This window comes from Monodelphis domestica, chromosome X, assembly GCF_027887165.1.
Source record: "Monodelphis domestica isolate mMonDom1 chromosome X, mMonDom1.pri, whole genome shotgun sequence".
NCBI classification, from domain to species: Eukaryota; Metazoa; Chordata; class Mammalia; order Didelphimorphia; family Didelphidae; genus Monodelphis; species Monodelphis domestica.
In genome coordinates this window covers 57,149,037-57,171,198 of record NC_077235.1, presented here as the reverse complement: position 1 = coordinate 57,171,198, position 22,162 = coordinate 57,149,037, and the positions used below count along the sequence as shown (strand labels likewise).

The window sequence follows — 22,162 nt, the reverse complement described above, 5'->3', positions numbered from 1 at the left end:
TACCTCCCGAGTCCGAAATCAAGTTTGGGCTGAACTGCCAGGTGCTCAGCGGCGCCGGCCTCTGCCCAGCCCAGAGAGTTGTAGGTGCGCCGATGCCTCTGCCTGTGCCGAGGTCTGTGCTGGGGACTGGCCAGCCTCCAGAGAGGAGCGACTATAAATCCACATTACTGCGGCTGCCGAAGAGGAAACGGTGGCGGCTCAGCTGGCCGCATCCCGGAGGTGCCAAGTAGGAGGAAGAGGAAAAGAGGGAGGCGGCAGCGGCCGGGACAGGGGCAGGGGCACGGGACACGGGGCAAGAGCCGGGGCTGTTCTCTCCTCACTCTCGGCACTCCTTCCTCCTCCTCCCTCTGGCACCTACGCCAGGGACTGAGCCCAGCTCCAGCAGCAGCTAGGAAGAGGAAAGCGCTCGAGCTCGAAGTGTCAGAATCGGTCGGGTGTGTGAGCGCGTGTGTGTCTGTGTGTATGTGTGTGTGTGTGTGTGTGTGTGTGTGTGTATGTGTGTGTTGTGAGTGAGTGAGTGAGAGAGAAAGAGAGAAAGAGAGTCTGTGGTGTATGCTTAAGTCTATGAATCTTCCAATATGTGTTTGAGTATGCGTGCGTGAGAGAAAGAGAGAAGAAAAGGGAGAGAGAAGAGAAAGAAACGCGAAAAAAGAAAGGGAGAGAAAGAAAAAAGAAGAGAGGGGAAAGAGAAAAGAGAAAAAGAGGGAGAGAAAAGGGAGAAAGAGAGGACACGCTCAGTAGAGGAGAGGAGAAGACAGGAGAAAAGAAGGCAGGAGAGGAGAGCTGGAGCTCTGGGTGCTGGGTGACTCGGAGGTGAACTCAGAGGCTCCGCTGAAGCTCGCCCGGTTAGGGCTGCTGCGGCTGCCTGAAAGACCGCCGCTGCTGCTGTTGCGGCGGCGGCGGCTACCAGTGCCACCGCTGCTGCTGCTGCTGCTGCTCTCTGAGGCTGAGGCTGCTGCCGCTGCCGCTGCCGCTGCCGCTGGTGCAAAAAATGTTTCTCAGCTACTCGCGACCAAAAAACCTGCCCTGTCTACTGAGCATGCCCGGTTTGACAGCTCCACAGCGACCAGAATTTTTTTCCCCCTTCCCTGAGATTCCAGGTTTTAGCCGCAGCTGAGACACCGGGAGAAGGAGGAGGAGGAGGAGGAGGGGCAGAGGTGCAGGTAACCAGCCTAGAGGACGGGGGCAAAGCGTAAAAAAAGGATAGCGGTAGGGGGGGTGGGGGGGGGAGGAGGAGAAGATAGCTCAGAAGTTACGGAGGCGAAAGGAAATGGACTTCGCAAGCAAAGGCGACGTTTCTGTGCATTGGCTTATATAGAATGCAAAGTCTCTACATAGTATAACTTTGGCAAAAAAAAAAAAGATTTTCCCCCTCCCCAAAGACACACGCGCGCGCGCACACACACACACACATATACACACACACACACACACACACACACACCTCGCCAAAGTCCCCAGGGAGCTGGTCTCCGCAAATCTGGAACTGGGCTCAGAACCTAATCATCCCGGATGCTCGCACCTCCCATGCCCCCGGGCTGACTGCCTCTCCACGGCAGACAGAGCCCAATGTCAGGCACTGGAAACATCAAGTCCACCACCCGAAGGAGTCTGGAGGTTATCTTCTATAGCTTGGGGCACTTGCCTAGCCCAGCCTCCTCCCGGGCACCCGCAGCCCAGCCCCTTGGGTGGCTTGGCCCCGCACTTGTACTGAACCTCAAGCTCTGCCCCTTTGCCCCTGATCCTTTCCAGCCCACCCACCTCAGCTTCAGCGAAAAAGCGGAGAAGCGGAATCTTGCCCTGAAACTCCCTCCTTGAGTTCTCCCAGACCTACTGGGCATGCTCAGGAAACTGGGGCATTCGGAAGGGGACAGTGCTAGGCAGGCGCGGCACAGCCGCACCGCCCCGCCAGATGTGAGTTGGAATTAGCAAACATTTGCACTAGGATACATCTCTCGGGCCAGTGACTGGGCTGGGGGAGTGGGACGGAAGAAACTGGAGTTAGCCTGCCCTTTTCTTCACATCCCAGAAACCGTGGGAGATACCATGGACAGGGCCGGGGCACCCCTGAAGTAGAAACATTATCCAAGCCTTCAGCCCTCTCCTTCCTCTCCCCTAGACAGGAAGGGGGAACAGGGATATACGGTTTGGGGGTTTGGGGAGAGTTTGCCCGACAGTTTTGAGGTGCTGCTAATTTAGGGGCTGAGGAGGGCGAAGGAGCTTCTTCTTTGACCCAAAGATGTTTGCTGGTTAGTTTGCTGGTGTGTGTGTGTGTGTGTGTGTGTGTGTGTGTGTGTGTGTCTGTCTGTGTGTGTGTGTGTGTGTCTGTCTGTCTGTCTGTCGGTCTTTACGGGGCCCGGGTGCGCTCTGGGTACTAGGTTGAAAGCACATTTCGGGGTGGTAGTAAGATGTGTTTTGAGCCTCATCACTAATTACCGGGAAGAGTTGCTCTGAGACGCTGCCCTGCATGCACCGGAGTTTCCAGCTCTTTACCCCTTCGGGACACAGACACACACACGCGTGTACACACGCATAACCATTGTCAGAGGAGCACCCGTCCTGAGGTCTTGCTCATGATCTAGAGGGACCTTAATCTTAACCAAGTCAGGCTTCTCAGTCTATGGTAGAGGTAGTTAAAGGCGACGCCAGGGGGAGATCTCCAGACATATTCCCACTTTCCCAGTTACTGATACAAAGAAGGAGATGCTGCTGCCTATCAAACCTCGGAAGAACATTACAACCTTTGAGCATCGCAGCACAGCATGGGCAGCGGTACAGCAGAAGTTCATTTTCACCTCTCCCCTTTCCTAACAACACTTCCTGCTCCAGGAGGTGAATATTCTTCCCTCTCTGTCTCTCTTCCTTCCCCCAAGCTCAGTAAATAAGAGAGGACATAACTGTTTCAATACTCTTATTCAGATTTTTTTTTTTTAAAGCAGTGGGCGAAACGGTAAAGGGAAACAGCTATATAATGTTGCTTCTCACTCCCCCGCCCCCATCCCAATGTACCTTGACTTGGCTTCCTCCACAAAACAAAGGAATGATTTTAAACTGACAGGGGGAAATATAACGGATGAAGGATTCAGTTTGAAGAACTGTAGATGGAAACGATTTGAGGATCCTTGGCCAGTCTGTAAGGCAACAGGAGGCTACTGAAAAGAAAGGAGTGGGCAATCACCTGTAGAGTGATTTGGAAGTCGGTCTCCTCCCAGACTCCAGTTACCTCTTTTAAAGTAAGCGATTGGGGCTTAGATGATCTTTAAGGTCCCTTCCATGTTTACGAATGAATGTATGGTTTTTTTTCTTTGACTTCCCTCAGTTTTAGGGCATATTGTTACCTTATTTTACAAGAATTACCTAGTCATTGAAGGACAGGGAAGGTGGGGTGTGTGTGCAGAAGCCAAGAACCAAAGGGAAGAGATTTGTGGAGATGAAATATTGATATTACAACTATTCCACCCATAAGTGTTCTCTTGTACCCGTCCCTGTTGCTCCTACCCTGGTCTGTTACCTTTTCTTTTTCTTTTTCTTTTTGAGACCCTTGGAGGCAGGGACAGGTGAAATGTGGATTTACAAAAAGAGAGGCAGCCCACATTTCTCTCCTGACAAGTTCTTGGTCAGTTTAATCTTTTTCTGATCTCTCCTCTATTGCCTCCTTTTATTTTCTCTCACATCCTTCTCTCTCTTCTCCATCTTCCCCAAGCTCCCTGGTGGGTATCCTTAATTCATTGATCTCCACCTTCCTACCTCTCTTTGCCTCAAAAACTGTCTTTCTCTTCCTAATTCTAAAGTGCAGAGGATGGTATCAGTTCTCTCCATTTTCTCAGAGCTGATTTACTGCTTCTAGATGTCCATATCCTGATACTGTAGGTGGATTTCCTAAAAGCATTTATTCAGCTTTACAGATTCCCTGGACACATTTAAACAACAGGAAATTGCAAAAATTTCAAGTAGCTCGGCTGCCAAGAAGTACTCTTTCTTATATGAGCACTGGAAAAAGATACAGATTTGCTAGTGTTCAAGTGGCTTCTCAAAAGGATAATATAATCAATTAGGTAAGACTAACACTTTAGTTTGGGAATTTCATTTTAAATTATGATGTGGTAGTTATCTACTTTATGCCATTCAATGAGATATCACAAAAAACTTTCAAGCAAATGTGCCACTCATTAAGAAAATATGACTTTCCCTGTGCTTTCCATCCTTCAAGCTTAAAGAACTATATAAATATCCATTATTTTTATAAAACTCAAGTGCAATAGGTCAATAAAATTACTTTGTTTTTCTAGGCAAAGAAATCAGTACAGGCTAAAGTTCAATGGTTTGCAAAACCTCCTAAACAATTAAATCATCACTCAATCAACAGGTATTTATCTACTACTATGTACTCATCAGAATTCTGTTCTAGAAGCCAATATTTAGAGCATATAATTATATTTGTTTAGATTCACTGGCAAAATATTCAAAGTATAAAATAGCACTGATTTCAATCTTGCTTCTAACCACCCTCATAAGTAAAAATGTAAGTAAAATCATATTAGACCAAATTCAATAACAATTACATCAAGAAAATCAATGTGCACAATCTGAAATGAAGGTGGTTTTGTTGCTATTGTTTTAATGGGAACAAGTTCCCCAGGTATTACTTTCTATATTTGCATTTGCTATGGTAATCCATTTCCCCCCTCTTTGCAACAGATACCAGGACCATCTAAGAATTAGCTACCAAGCAATGAGGATGTGGCTGGTGGCCTTGTTTTTTGACTGCAAAGACTGCAAGTATGAAAAGGTAGCTTAATAATTTTCTACCAGCAGAACTTTCATCAAAGGGGCTGTAAAATGCAGTCAACAGCTTTCTGCTAGTAAGGGCACATTTCAGTCCAGCTCTGGGGCCTTATGGGGAAGCCAGCTGTATTGGAGGGAGCTCACTTGAGTCTGGCTAGGACCACGTAGTTGGTGGGAATGAGCTTCCATCTGTTCAGAGGGAGTGAGATGGGCACATTGGTGGTACACCCAACCAAGTACAACTCAGATGATCAGCCCAATACCATCCTTTCTTCTCCCGATCCTGTTGAGTACTCACTTGGAACCTTGTTACCCTTGTACTAAGAGCCCACTTCTCTGGCAGTTGAAGGGAGAGCTGGAACTTTGGGTTATGGCAGCTCACTCACCATCCACGGAAGTGTATATTTGTACAAAACCAGCCCCTTTAGCAAGGTGCCATCATGCTTGTTGTGTCTTTATACCTCAATCTATGAATTACCTAGCACTAGCTCACTGGGGTGCAATGAACATCTACTTTCTTATTACTGTAGCCTATGACTAAGATGGCTGCCTGAAATTATAGTTATATGGAAGTCAAAGAAGTGTATGCTTGTATTAAATTAATATCTCATGAAAATATTGCATTATTAAATAAAAATGGCAGTAATGAGTTTGAGTCTGTATAGAAAAAATAAAGTACTTTGCCTCCCATATTCAAAACCTGGTCTGATATGAGTATTTGCTTTTGTTACTAGAAATACTGTTAAGAATATTATTCTGGAGCCTTATTGTCATAGCCACCTATTGACTATCATGCTTGCAGAAAAAAGGGGGGAGTACTGATTTCAAGATCAGTCACTCCGAATATTAAAGATTATCATTCCTTATCATGCCCTTGGTTTTACAGATGAAATCACACACTAGAAAAAGAATTAGAAAAGAATGTAAAATGATGAGGATTGTTCTCCTGGCATTTAAATGTACTTGAACTTCACTCTAACTTCCTAACATCATCATAACCTTTAAAGTGAATTATTATCCTGATTGACTTACAGGCAACTATTAATTTATATTGAAATAACGAATGTGCTTCTAAAACTCATGTTTAAAAAGGCCATACAAAGAATTTTATAGCTACAAACCTTAATAGTAGTCATCAGATGTTAAAAAATTGTTTTCATCACAAACAGATTTTAAATGTTATGTTCCTTTTTGTAACCCTTACCTTCTGTCTTAAAGTCAGTACTGTGTGTTGGTTCTAAGGCAAAAGAGTGGTAAGGGCTAGGCAGTGGGGGTCAAGTGACTTGCCAAGGGTCACACAGCTAGGAAGTATCTGAGACCAGATTTTAACCCAGGACCTCTTGTCTCTGGACCTGGCTCTTGATTCACTGAGCCACCCAGCTGCCTCTTAAATTTTGTACTTCTGAGGGCAAGTTTGAGAATTAAGTAGTTATCTTTCCAGCAACTCACTAAACACTAATGATTCTTCTTTGTAAAAGAAGGGAAGGCACAAGATATTCATTCTCACACTTTTTAAATCACCTTCTTACATCTCCTAATTATCAAACCCATGGCCTTTTCTGTCCTCATTTCCTTTAACTTTTGTTCTCTGTCTTTATTGAGAGTTTCTCTTTCATTTCTTGGCTTCTATAATATTGTACTATGTACTAGGCACTATGCTAAGGACTAGGGATTCAAAAAGGGGCAAAAGATTGTCTCTTCCCTCAAGGAGCTCACAATCTAATGTGGGAAATAACAAACAAATCATACCCCAAAGTTGTATATATGCTGGATAAATGGGAAATAATTAATAGAGGGAAGGAACTATAATTAAAAAGTGTTGGGAAAGGTATCCTTTCAAAAATGGAATTTTAGTGGGGATTTTTTAAAAGCCAGAAAACTCAATAATCAAATCTGAGGTATGGGAGAAAACCAGAGAAAATTCCTGAAACTGAGTGACAGAGTGTCTTGTTCATGGAACTACAGTTCTATATCGGAGGAAGGAAGAACCACTGTTCAAAGAATACATTATGGGGAGTGAGGTGTAAGAACATTAGAAAGGTAGGAGTCAGGCAGGTTAAAGAGGGGTTTGAATTATAAATACAGCACTTTGGATATGATCCTGGAGACTCTAGGGAACCAATGGAGTTCATTGAGAAGGGAGGTGACATGATTGGGCCTGCTCCTTAGGAAATTCACTTTGCTGGCTGATTGGAGGATGGGTTGGAATAGGGGAAAACAGGAAGCAGGTGCATATGCCAGCAAACTATTGCAGTAGTCCATAAATGAAGTGATGAGGGCCTACTTCAGGGTGGTAATAGTGCCAAGGGAGAAAAGGAGATATATTTGAGAGATGCTGCAAATGGGACTTGGAGAGCCAGAGCTAGCAAGGATTCCACCAAGACTTTTAGGTTTTGAGACTGGGAGGAGAGTGTTGCTGTGGATAGTACTGATAATAGTACAACTGATACTTATATGGCATGAATGGCCTTTGTGAAGATGGGATTAACTCTCCCCTGCCCATTTTTAGATTTAATCACCAGAAGCATGTATATACTCCACTTACACTTGAGTGGGGGAGGTCTGTGACCCATGTGTGATAAAGTGGGTGGCAAATCAGAAACTGTCCCTTGAGGAACCCTAAGCAAAACTATAGACTATAATTTTTCCATATAAAAGTAGGAAGGCACAGGAAGTGATGCAAAGAAGTGCCTTTAAAGGAGTTGCAACTTCCTGTGAGGCAGTTCTTTGGAGTTTTGAGTTCAAGTTGGAGGCTGGTGAAGAATCTGCTTACTGGATCTGAGACCTTGGACTTGGTGAGACTGTTCTTAAATCTCCCCCTTTGAGTTACCATGTGGGTGAGTGAAAAAGGCTGAATCTTTCCCTGACTTTCCTGGAGGTACCAGCCTCTGGAGGGGTTCCTCATCTGGGAGGAGGCCTCTTGGCTAAAATCTTTGTTAATTGACCCTTAGGTCCTACTGCTGGGGCTTCAGGAACCCTGCCAGAGTAAAGCCAGGGCTTGAGCAGTAGTCTAATTCATTAAGCTGGATTTCTTACTCTGCCCTCTTTCTTATTTCTCTACTTTCACATTTTCCCTCTATTTTATAAATAAATTGCTAAAAATCATTTGGAATTGATTAAATTCCTGAAGACCATACCCTTAAATAATCTAGTCCAACCTCTTACATTTCTGCCCCTTACACCTTCCAGGTGTCATCCTAGGTGCCCAATGATTGGAAAGCTTTCAAAGTGACCCTGAACTGTTATTGTTTCTTCTTTGGGTCTGGTCACTCACACAGTTCCAAACCCCTTCAAGGATAGCTCACATTGGTACATATTTCCTACAAGAATAGCATGGGAGACTTTATGAAATGGAATAGGGAGAAATGTAAAGCCCTCACACTCGGGTTAAGAAATATCAACTTCATTAAGTACAAAGTGGAGGAGTTATGGCCAAGCAGAAATTTGTCTCACAAGCATACCTATGTGATTAATAGTACCCAGTATATATAACAAGGATGAAAAAACAGATATGGCCCTATATAGACTGGGCTTAACCTTGGAGAGCTTTTCACTAGTCTCCTTTTGGTTATACCCCTACCAAGGTCAATTTCCTTCCCTTAGGAACCTCAGAATATAGTTCTTTTCTATGTCTCCAACAACTTGAGTAAAAAGGACCCTCAGCATCCATGTAAGAACTCAAGCTAACTATATATATATATATATATATATATATATATAAAGGTTACATATAATAACTCAAGCTAACTATCTCTGTCTATCTATCTATATGTCAAGGTTAAATATAATACAGGACAAAATTTAATTGATCTCATAAAAAACACAAAAGACTCTCTGGAGCCCAGTAAGGGTTAATACAACTCTTTTTTTCCTTCAATATTTTTTTCTAGAGGTCAGTTCCACCTTTCTCCAGGGAATTTTATAGTCATCTAGACATGGCACCAACATGAGGCTGAAATTCCCCCAAAAGGGATTCAGCACTTTGAAGATGATTGGAAATCAATCACTTTTCCATCAGATCTGCAAAGTTCACATAACTCATGGGAATAACAGAGGGAAAAGGCCAAGTTTATTCCTCAATATCATGGCTTTATCCCTAGTGACTCCTTTAGGTCTACGCTATGTGGTTGCTCCTTTTGAAATCAGCATGGTAGTCATATCTGTGAGATATTTCACAGGATGTGGCAAAGGTCTGCTTTACAAATGACTCAATCCGGTATCCTCAGTGACATAGCAGTGAGACAGTTACATGGCCCAGTGGATAGAGTTCTGGGCCTGAAGTCAGCAAGTTGTGAGTTCAATATGACCTCAGATACTTATAGTTGTATGACTCTAGGCAAATAACTTAGATTTCATTAGCTTCAGTTTCCTCAAATATAAAGTGGAGATATAATAGCATCTACCTTGCATGGTTGTTGTGAAGACCAAATGAGATATTTGTAAAACACTTAGTATAGTTCCTAGAACAGAGTAAGCACCATATGAATTCTTATTCCTTTCTTCCTTCTTCAATGGGTCAGCAAGTTTCTAGGCTTCATCTCCAATCAAAGAGAGATCATCAGTCATCTGAATATGATGTTCATGGAGATGTTGACACTTTCCATGGGAAGATATCTAAGGCCACAGCAAAGTTTCCATGAAGGCTTCATCCTTTCAACTTGTTAGCTTGACTATGTTTCTCCTAGTCACACTCTATCTGTGTGAACAATGTGATATGGCAGCCACAAAGGCTATTACATTCTTAGGCATCATTAAAAGAGAGAATTTCAATGATTATGGAGAAAGCATTTCCACAATACTCTCCTCTGGGATGAAGATTTCTTATGTGTTCAATTCTAAGTGCTACAGGTTAGGAATGGCATTGCTAATATGGAAAGTGTCCAGAGGAGAACAATCAGGATGGCAAATGGCCTTGAAATGATGCCATATGAAGATCAGATCAAGGAACTGAGAACTATTAGGTCAAAGAAAATTAGGGGTGAGGAAGAAATATGAATACTATTTTGAGGTATCTAAAGGACTTTCCAAGATGGATTAGGCTTATTCTACTTGAACCACAAAGGAAGAACTAGTAAAGAGTATAGAAGTAAGATATTTCAGCTTGGCATAAGGAAGAACTTCCTAACAATTGAGGCTATCTCAAATTAGCATAGACTGCCCTAGAAGGTAATGTGTTCTTTCCCAATAAAGATTAAGGCTAGATGACCACTTGTCAGAAAATTTGTAGAGGAGATTCTTATTCCCATATAGGTTGAACTAAATTTAAAGTCTTTAATTCCCTTTATGTTGTTTATTATAATTATTGATATAGAAACTGGCTTAATAGTATAAAAAAAACTGGTTTATAGAGTTTATAATCATAGTATATTCAGATTCCATACTTGACCTTAAAATCAAGTTAAAATTTAGAAGATAATTTATCTTTTTTAGACTTAATTTCTAAAATTAGCCCATGTACACGGTAAAGATAATCTACTAAGCAAACGGATGTTGGTCTTCAGTGTCGATGTTTTCTGAGTCTTGTAAAGATGTTGCACATTGTTCCTTCACAGGAATACTGCCAAAATTATTAATGTAATTTCTTTGAAGAGAAGGTAGGGAAATTATTTCCCTAATGTCTGCGTAAAATTTCAATGAAAAGGAATATGATGTGAATGTTAGTATTCACAGCTGCTAGTTCTTCTCTGTTAATTTACATTTATATTCTTAATGTCTAGGTTGAGCCTAGGGAAATTTAAAACTCAATTTCATTAATGCTATAACTTCCATAGGAATCGCAATGCACACAGAAGTTCCTAGATTGCAGGGCTACTTGATGAGAATATAGAAGCTAAGCCTAATTGCTGAATGGTTAAAATAGTCAAACATATACTGTCAATTTTGACTTTTGAAATCTCTCTGGGTATAAGACTAGCGTGCAAACATTTTTAAAAATATGAGACTAATAAAAGTATGAGTTTCAACCACATTAAAATATCTACCTGATCAATATTTTAGGTATGACTGTGATTTAAAGTAAGATCTCATTTGAATTTTGGTAACAATTGCAGTAGCTTGTGTAATATGTGCCACCACTTTGTAATCTTAAGTGCAGAAGTTCCATAGACTTCCTGCAAATAGTGATCATAATGCCTTCCACATAGACAAATGGTCTAAACACTAGGTATTTTCCCCAAAATTCTGATTTATACATTTCATTCTTATAAAAATAGAACTCCTTATTTAAATACCTTATGACAAATTACATTAACAACGGTCATTTTAAAAAAAAGATATTTAGTAGATCTAACTCTAGGAAAAATGCCAAGCCACAAATTAATTCTCTTCTATTATCAATCAACTATTATCAATCACAAATTAATTTAACCTTAGTCTTTACTTCATCATTTCATTAAAATGGTGGTTTCTAACTTACCAAGAATCCTTTATTGGATTCAGATACCTCCTCGAATGGGGACTTGGCCCTGTGACTTTAAGCCAATTTACTATCAAAATCCTTTGTAGATTCTTATAGCTATGGTTTATGTATAGTTAGTTCAACTTTATTGTTTGACTGTTTATTGTTTATTTATATATGTATATTTATTATATGTTTGTTGACTTTAAAAAGTCAATTTAAAAAATGAATCCCCTCTTTCACAGTAAGCCGCTGAAGTAATCCCAAAGTTTCAATTGCCAGCTCTTTCAGGTTGATTCTTCTATCTGCCCTAAAGAAAGGGAAGAGCCACAAAGAAGGCCCCTATGCTGAGAACATCAAACTTTCCATTATATTACTCTTCCAAGAATGAGATAACTTTCCATTCTTCTCTCTTCAGAGGAAGATCCCAGTAATATCCCTTTCCCTGATTTATTTCTTTAGTTGAAATTTAGCTAGTTGTAAATCTCTTGAAAAGTTAATTGTGTTATTCTAGTAGCAACAGTTTGAGCTCATGGACAACCTAAAATACAAAAGACTTTAAGAAACCACTTTCTAAAAACAGTTTAGATCCCTTTCACCAAATACACTAAAACATAACTTAATCAAACACTAGTAACCACTATTAATAATAACAACTCACACCTCAAGCATTTTAAGGTTTCTACTCATGACCTCAGTTTCTTCTGTGAAAGGAGAAAGTTGAATTAGATGATATCAAAGGTTTCTCCCAAATCCAATTCTATGATCATATGAACCATAGAAGGTAGAAAATGTAGGCTTCATGATTCACTATTATTGTTATTATTAAGAATACATTGTTATGCATTGTTATTATCAATAATACACTAACACCAATGGTTTTTTCAAGGTAAGTATAAGTACATTATCAAAAATTTTAGAAATTAATATGTCATCTAGTTATATACATACATACATATATGTAGTCTGAGTCTATTATATCAATTTATCAAATTATATAAAAATAATCAAATTATATCAAACAACTACTTCATTTATTTAAAAAACCTATCTTTTGATTTCCCTCAGTAACTAACATAGTGCTCTTTATATACTAAACACTTAATAAATATTTGTGAAATCAAAATTGGGTTGACTGGCATTCTGCAAACAAAAAAATAGGATGACAGATTTTTTTTAAATTTTATTTGAGCTGTATGATTTGGCATGACCTACAGAGTCTCTGATTAGTGTACCTACAAGACAGGCAATTTAAGTTTTATTATGCCCATATTATTGTTATCATTAGTAATATACAATGTCTCAAAAGGCCTGATGTAATTTTAAACTTGAATAACTTTACTATTTTTAATTTCAGTTCTAAAATTTCTCCTGCCCTCTACTCACTGAGAAGGCATTTCATGAGGAAAGATCTGTTTCATCAGGGTGAGAGTGGAGCAGGCCGTGGGATGACTGAATTGGTGGTTGTGAAAGCTTCTAGAGCTCCCAGCCCACAGAGAGTAAGGGTGTTGGACCACTGGTCAAAAGGAAATTACAAGGGACCCTTTTCTAGTACTGGGAGAAGGACTTTGTTGTATTGCCCAATTCACTGTCTCAAGGCAAGGAGGAGCACTAAGAGGAGTTGGGAATTTGGTTTAAATTCTAAGGCACAAGAGAGTGCTCAAGGTCACCCCAGAGTAGACCACTGGCCAAGAGAGCAGTGACCACACCTCTCCTTAGATCATATCACTTTAGAAGAACTGAGATTTTGCAGACTCCCAGACATAGCTATGAAAACACAAGCACAACAAACTTGAAGCTTGGAAAAAGGTTCTCTCAACCATAGGAGCAGAGTTCAACTTTAAAATAAATTATAAGTCAAGAAATAATCTGGAAAATGAGCAAACAACAACAAAAGGAACCTGATTATAGAAAGTTATTATGGTGACAGGTAAGATAAAAATACAAACTCAGAAGAGGACAATAAAGTTAAAACAGCTGCATGCAATGCCTCAAAGTGGGTTACAACTGGACCCTGGAAAAGCTCAAAAAGAATTTTTAAAATCAAGTAATCAAAGCATTAGAAAAAATTGGAAAATAAATGAGAATGACATAAGAAAATCATGAGAGGGTCAGAGTCATGATGGCAGTGGAGAGGCAGCAAAAGTTCAGACCTCTGAAAACCCTTCCTTACCAATTACAAACTAAATGCTCCTAGGGGACTGAAAATCTAACTTAACAACAAGACAGAGCCAAGGAACCCTCCTGCTGGACTCAATTCAAAAGGTACACCCCCCAAAAGCCGGAATTCGAGAACATTTGGGTTTATGGGGAAGGAAGAAGGAAGGTCCCAAGACCCCCCCCACCCCCACCTAGAGCACTAAGCCTCCAGTGGCAGTGGGAACCTCTGAATAGACAAAGGCGCTGGTTTGGAGGGAGTACCTTGAGGGCAGGGCTGTTCCAGGAATAGAGCATCAAACACAGGCAGTGGGGAAGGAGCTGGAGAGAGAGCACAGACAAGGCAGTCTGGTCATAGCAGGAGAGACCCTCCATATTGCTTCAGCCTTCTAGGAGTTTTTGGCCTCAGGAAATATGAAGCCAAACCCAGCTGGACTTAATTCCATCAAAAGTCTTCAGATGTCAGGGAATCTCAAGCTTTAACACCTGTCCCCCACAGACTGCTGGACTTTAATCCAATAAGAGCCTTCAGAGGACAGGGAAGCTCAGCCTCCAACACCCATCCTCCATAGACTTCACTGAGAGATCTCCTGACAAAGCTACAAGAAGGGAGATTGACAGAAAACCCCAAAACCAAAAAAGTGAGAGGAGCAAGAGCACAGACAATTGCAGGAAGTAAAGAAGGGGTAAATATCAGCAAACAACAGAAAAAGAAAAAAGAAATTACAATCAACATCTTCTATACAGGCAATGAACAAAGAGAAAATGGAACAGAGAAGGAGGGAATACCAAGCAATAAAACAGAAAACCCAGTGAATTGGATATAGGCTTTGGAAGAACTCAAAATAGAATTCAAAACACAATTAAGAGAGGCTGAAGACAATTGGGGAAAAAAAAGCTTAAAAACAAGATAAGTTATCTGGAAACAGAAAATAGTGTCTTGAAAGCCAAAATCAACCAGCTTGAAAAAGAAGCAAAGGAGATGAAAGATGAGTCAAAGAAGATGAAAGATGAGGCAAAGGAGATGAAAGATGAGGTAAAGAGGATGAAAGATGAAGCAAAGGAGATGAGAGATGAGGTAAAGAGAATGAAAGATGATCTCCAAAGAAAATCAGACCAGAAGGAAAAAGATGACCAAAAAGCCAAGGATGAAATCCAGTCTTTAAGAACCAGAATACAACAATTAGAATCAAGTGACTTCCCAAGGCAGCAGGACACCATACAACAAAACCAAGAGAATGAAAAAATTGAGGAAAATATGAAGCATCTCATTCACAAAACAGAAGATTTAGAAAATCGTTCCAGGAGAGACAAATGAAGAATCATTGGTCTGCCAGAAGACCATGACAAAATAAAAAGCCTGGACATCATACTACAGGAAATTATCCAAGAAAACTGCCCTAATATTCTAGGACAAGAGGGAAACATGGAGATTGAAAGAATCCACAGAACACCTCCTGTACTTAATCCCCAACTGAAAACACCCAGAAATGTTATAGGCAAATTCAAGAACTATCAGACCAAGGAAAAAATATTACAAGCTGCTAAGAAGAAGTCATTCAGATACCATGGAAGCACAGTGAGGATAACACAGAATCTGACTGCATCTACACTGAAGGATTGAAAGGCATGGAATATGATATTCCAGAAAGCAAGGGAGCTAGGTCTACAACAAGAATCAACTACCCAGCAAAACTGACTATATTAGTATAGGGGCAAGTATGGTCATTCAATAAAATACAATAATTCCAAGCATTTGTAAAGAAAAGACCAGAACTGAACAGAAAATTTGATGCCCAAGCACAGGTCTCAAGAGAAAAATCAAAAGGTAATTAAAAAAGAGGGAAAAAGAAAAACAAAACAAAAAATAACTCTTTCTTTGAAGAGACCCAATAAGTTAAAATGATATGTATCCCTATAAGAAAAGAGGTCATTGGTAACTCTTAAAAATTGTTATTGTCACATGGGCAGATTTAGGGGGAACAGTGACAAACTGTATAGGATGAAGTGCCAAGATGTATATAGATATATGTATGCATAAATACATATACATGTATGTGTATATATGTATATATATACACAACTAGAGCTAAAAAGAGGTTAATACTAAAAGAAATGGGAAAATAAACAAAAGGGGATAAATTTATGTCACAAAGAAGCTCATGGTGGGAGGGGAGAGAACATCAATACACTGGAAGGGTAAAGAGATTGGAGATAGAAAATACTCAACTCTTACATGCATTGAAATTGACCCAAAGAGGGAAGAACAATCCAATCCATTGGGGCAGAGAATATATTTGTGCCCTATAGAGAAGTAGAAGGGTAAGAAATGGACTGGTGAGGAGGGAAGCAGTACAAGGGAGAGAGAGGGTAGGGGGATAGTTTAAAAAGACTGCAAAGAAAATAAGGGGGGAATAAGAAGGGATGGGGGTAGAAAGGGAAGTAAAATAAGGGTGGGAACTAGGGGGACTTATTAAAAACAAACATTGGTGTAGAAGGAAATAGTGAAAGAAGAAAAGGCAGAACTAGGAGTAGAAATCAAAATGCTGGGAAATACACAGCTGGTAATCATAACTCTGAATGTGAATGGAATGAACTCACCCATAAAACACAAGCGAATAGCAGAGTGGATGAGAATCCAAAACTCTACCATATGCTGTCTACAAGAAACACACATGAAGAAGATAGATACACATAGGGTGAAAGTAAGAGGATGGAGTCAAATCTATTGGGCATCAACTGATAAAAAGAAGGCAGGAGTCAGAATCGTAATATCTGACAAAGCCGAAGTAAAAATAGATCTGATTGAAAAGGGATAGGGATGGTAATTACATCCTGATAAAAGGCAGTATAGATGATGAGGAAATATCAGTTCTCAACATGTATGAACCAAATGGCATAGCATCAAAATTTCTAAAGGAGAAACTAGTGGAGATCAAGGATGAAGTAGATAGAAAAACTATACTAGTGGGAGACCTGAGCCTTCCTCTATCTGAACTAGATAAATCAAACCAAAAAATAAATGAGAAAGAGGAAGAGAATTGAATGAAATCTTAGAAAAATTAGAGTTAGTAGACATGTGGAGAAAAATAAATAGGGACAAAAAGGAATATACATTCCTTTCAGAAAAATTGACCATGTATTAGGGCATAAAAACATTGCAAACAAATGCAAAAGAGCAGAAATAATAAATGCAACCTTCTCAGATCACAATACAATGAAAATAATAATCAGTAAGGGTACATAGAGAGGCAAATAAAAAATTAATTGGAAATTAAACAATACAATTCTCGAAAACCGGTTAAAGAACAAATCATAGAAACAATTAATAATTTCATTGAAGAAAATGACAATGATGAGACATCCTTTCCAAACTAATGGGATGCAGCCAAAGCAGCACTCAGGGGGAAATTTATATCCATGAGTTCATATATTAACAAACTAGAGAATGCAGAGGTCAATGGGCATACAAATTAAAAAACTAGAAAATGAACAAATTAAAAATCCACAGGTGAAGACTAAATTAGAGATCCTAAAAATCAAAGGAGAAATTAATAAAATTAATAAAATTGAAAGTCAAACAACTATTGATGTAATAAATAATAGTTATAAATTAAATGGTCAAAGTACTGGTCAATCTCATTAAAAAAAGGAAAGAAGAAAACCAAAATGACAGTATACAAGATGAAAAGGGAGACCTCACCTCTAATGAAGAGGAAATTAAGGCAATCATTAAAAATGATTATGCTCAACTATTTAGCAATAAATATGCCAATCAAGGTGATACAGATGAATATTTATAAAAATATACATTGCCTAGACTAACAGAGGAAGAAATAGATTACCTAAACAACGCCATATCAGAAAAAGAAATTGAACAAGCCATCAAAGAACTCCCTAAGAAAAAATCCTCAGGTCCAGATGGATTCACAAATGAATTCTATCAAACATTCAAAAAACAACGAATCCCAATATTATACAAATTGTATAATATATTGTAATATAATATAATATAATATAATATAATATAATATAATATAATATAATATAATATAATATAATATAATATAATATAATATAATTATATTTTATCTGTCTCCAACACATCTCAGCAGCAAGCATTAGGAAGAGAAATTCCATTTAAAATCACCCTGGACAATATAAAATACTTAGGAATCTATCTGCTGAGACAAACACAGGAACTATATCAACACAACTACAAAACACTCTCCACACAATTAAAACTAGATCTAAACAATTGGGAAAACATTGATTGTTCATGGTAGGAAGAGCTAACATAATAAAAATGATAATCCTACCCAAACTAATTTACTTATTTAGTGCCATACCCAGTAAACTACCAAAAAACTTTTTTACTGAATTAGAAAAAAAAACAATAACAAAGTTCAGTTGGAAGAACAAAAGATCAAGGATATCCAGGGAAATCATGAAAAATAAAATCTGAAGGAAGGAGGCCTTGCAGTCCCAGATCTCAAACTATACAATAAAGCAGTGGTCATCAACACAATTTGGTACTGGCTAAGAGACAGAGAGGAGGACCAGTGGAATAGACTTGTGTTAAGTGTCCTCAGCAAGACAGTCTATGATAAGCCCAAAGATCCCAGGTTTTGAGACTAAAACTATTTGATAAAAACTGCTGGGAAAATTGGAAGACAGTATGGGAGAGATTAGGTTTGGATCAATATCTCATACCCAATACCAAGATAAACTCAGCATGGGTGAATGACTTGAATATAAAGAAGGAAACTATAAGTAAATTAGGTGAACACAGAATAGTATACTTATCAGATCTTTGGGAAAGTAAAGACTTTAAAACCAAGTAAGAGCTAGAAAAAAGTCATAAAATGTAAAATCAATAATTTTGGTTACATCAAATTAAAAAGGTTTTGTACAAACAAAGCCAATGCAACCAAAATTAGAAGTGAAGCAACAAATTGGGAAACAATCTTCATAACAAAAACCTCTGAGAAAGGTCTAATTACTCAAATTTATAAAGAGCTATATTGTACAAAAAAATCAAGCCATTCTCCAATTAATAAATGAGCAAGGGATATAAATAGGCAATTTTCAGTTAAATCAAAACTATTAAATAGAGCATGAAAAAGTGTTCTAAATCTCTTATAATCAGAGAGATGCAAATTGAAATAACTCTAAATTATCACCTCACACCTAGCATCTTGGCTAACATGACAGCAATGGAAAGTAATGAATGCTGGAGGGGATGTGGCAAAGTTGGGACTTTAATGCACTGCTGGTCGAGCTGTAAATTGATCTAACCATTCTGGAGGGCAATTTGGAACTATTCCCAAAGGGCACTAAAAGACAGTCTGTCCTTTGATCCAGCCATAGCACTGCTGGGTTTGTACCCCAAAGAGATCATAAGAAAAAAGACATGTTCAAGAATATTCATAGCTACACTCTTTATGGTGGCAAAAAATTGGAAAATGAGGGGATGCCCTCCCTTCAGGAAATGGCTGAACAAATTGTGGTATCTGTTGGTGATGGAATACTATTGTGCTCGAAGGAATAATGAAGTGGAAGAATTCAATGGGAACTGGAATTACCTCCAGAAATTTATGCAGAGTGAGAGGAACAGAACCAGGAGAACATTGTACACAGAGACTGATACACTGTGGTACAATCAAATGTAATTGATTTCTCCATTAATGACAATGCAGTGATCCTGAACAACTTGGAGGAATCTATGAGAAAAAAAAAACATTATCCACATTCAGAGGAAAAACTGTGGGAGTAGAAACACAGGGGGAAAACTACTGCTTGAATACATTGGTGGAGGGGTTATTGCTGGGGATGTAGACTCTAAATGAACATCCTAATGGAAACTCTAACACCATGGAAATAGCTTCTGATCAAGGACACATGTAATACCAATGTAATTGTGTATCAGCTGCGGAAAGGATGGGGAAAGGGGAGGGAGGGAAATAATGTGATTCTTGTAACCAAGGAATAATGTTCTAAATTGACTAAATAAATTAATTTTTAAATATCCCAAGTTAAACACAAAAATGGAAATCTTAAAAATCAAGAGCAATTAATAAAAAAATAGATAAAACTATTATTTTTTTTAAAAAGAATAAAACAAAATTACTGGTATCAAAATGAAAAGGTTGAATTTTCCAACAATGAAGAAGAAATGAAAGCATTTGTTAGGACCTATTTTAATCAATTATACGCCAATAAATTTAACAATGTAAATGCAATGGATGAATAACTATAGAAATACAAATTGTCCAGATTAACAGAAGAGGAAGTAGAATATTTAAACAACCTCTCTAGAAAAAGAAAGTGAACTATATATAAATGAGTTGCCTAAGAATTAACCCCCAGGATAAGATGAATTTACTAATGAATTCTACTAAATATTTAAGGAAAAATTAATTCAACTGCAATTTAGCTTGGAAAAATAGGCAAAGAATTAATTTTACCAAATTCTTTTTACTATAAAAAATGGTACTTAGACCTAAGCCAAGAAGAGCAAAACCATAGAAAGAAAACTATGGACTAATTTTCCTAATGAATATTGAATGCAAAAAGTCTAAATAAAACATGAGCAAGGAGTTTACAACAATATATCACAAAGATTACACACAGTATAACTAGGTGGGATTTATACCAGAAATGCAGGGATGGTTCAATATTAGGATAACTATCAGCATAAATTACCGTATCAGTAAAAAAAAAAGAAGAAACATCATATGATTATCTCAGCAGATACTGAAAAATCTCCCTGAATGATAGGACAATAAAAGAAAAAGAAATTGAAGGAATTACAAGCAATGAGGAAACAAAATTGTTACTCTTTGAAGATATGATAATGTATTTGAAAAATCCCAGAGAATAAACTATAAAACAAGATGAAATAAAAAAAACTTTAGCAAAGTTGCAGAATATAAAATAAACACACATATTATCAGCATTTTCATATATTACCAACAAAGTACAGCAAAATGGCATAGAAAGAAAAATTCCACTTTAACATTAGACAATATAAAATACTTGGGAGTCTATCTGCCAAAACAAAGACAGGAATGATATAAACATAATACAAAAGACTTTTACAATGAATAAAGTCAGATCTAAACAATTTGAACAATATTAATTGTTCACATGCTGTCTGAGCCAATATAATAAAAATGACCATTCTATCTCAATTAATTTACTTATTTAATGCTACACCAATCAAGCCACCAACAATTATTTTATAGAAGTAGAAAAAATGGCAAAAGTCATCTGAAAGAACAGAAGGTCAAGAATATTAAAAGAATCATTGAACAAAATATGACAGAAGGAGGCTTAACTGTACCAGATCTCAAACAATATTACAAAGCAAAAATCATCAAAACATTCCAGTACTGGCTAAGAAATAGAGTGGTGAATCAATGGAATAGATTAGATATACCATATGATGTAGTAATAGGGCAGCTAGGTGGCACAGTGATTAGAGGATTGGGCCTGGAGTCAGGAAAACACAAGTTCACATCCAGATTCAGACACTCACTAGCTGTGTGACCTTGGGTAATTCACTTGACCTGATTTCCCTCAGTTTTTTCATGTGTAAAATAAGCTGTAGAAGGAAATGGCAAGCTATTCCAGTATCTTTACCAAGAAACCCCCAAACAAGATCTGAATGGGAAGTTTTCAGATGAGGAAATCAAAGCTATCTGTAATCATACAAAAATGCCTCAAATCATTTATTTTATTTATTTATTTTTATACCTTTACATTCTGTCTTGGAATCAATACTGAGTATCGGTTCTAAGGCAGAAGAGTGGTAAGAGCTAGGCACCTGGGGTTAAGTGAGTTTCCCAAGATCACTCAGATCCAAAGTGTCTGAGGCCAAATTTGACCCAGGATCTCCTCCAGTGCTGGCTCTCTATGTACTAAGCTGCCTTACTTGCCCTCTAAATCATTACTCATTAAAGAAATACAAACTAAAACAACTCTAATGTATCACCTTACATTTATCAGATTGGCTAATATGATAGAAAAGGAAAATGACAAAATTTGGAGGAGGTATGGGGAATACTGAGACCCTAAAGTACTGTTGTTGGAGTTGTGAACAGATTCAATCATTCTGGAAAGTAATTTAGAACTATGCACAAAAGACTATAAAATTCTGCATACCCTCTGACCCAGCAACAGCACTACAAGGTTTGTATCTCAAAGAGATTTTAAAATAAAGTAAAAGGACCTATATGTACAAAAGTATTTATAGCAGTTCTTTTTTTGGTGCTTAAGAATTAGAAATTGAAGGAATATCCATCAGAATGGTTGAACATGCTATGGTATATGATTATGATAGAATACTTCGTGCTATAAAAATGATCAGGATGTTTTCAGAAAAACCTGGAAAGACTTACATGAACTGATATGAAGTGAAGCAGAACCAGAATACATGGCAATACTGTCCAATGATTAACTGTGAATGACTTCATTATCCTTAGTAATACACTGATCTAAGGCAATTTTAATGGATGACAAATGTCATCCATCTCTAGGGAGAGAAATGATGAAATCTGAATGACAATCAAAGCATCCTTTTTTTTGCTTTCTTCATTTTTCTTTTTTGTCTGTGTTTTCTTGCACATGAGTAACATGTAAATATATTTTACATGACTGCACCTGTATAACATATCAAATTGATCGCCTTCTCAATGAGGGGCAGGGAAGTGAAGGAGAGACAGAAAATTTAGAGCCCAATTTTAAGAGATGAATGTAAAAATCTTTTACATGTAATTGGAGAAAAATAAAATATTTGATAAAAATTAATCAGGAAAATTT

General features: G+C 38.2%; 1 protein-coding gene across 5 annotated transcripts in view; it reads right to left on the bottom strand.

Moving 5' to 3' along the window:
- The window catches only part of TENM1 (teneurin transmembrane protein 1), an 864,097-nt gene that overhangs the window by 796,602 nt on the left and 45,333 nt on the right, over window positions 1-22,162 (bottom strand). For 2 of the 5 annotated variants that reach the window (XM_056808886.1, XM_007507076.2), the window contains exon 1: window positions 4-1,065. The exons of 1 other annotated variant lie outside the window; for it this stretch is intronic. The gene's annotated coding sequence lies outside the window, so the exon portion shown is untranslated. Of the gene's footprint in view, window positions 1-3; window positions 1,067-1,444; window positions 1,731-22,162 lie in introns of those variants that run through there. 2 more of the 5 variants (XM_056808889.1, XM_056808891.1) reach the window with 2 other exon arrangements.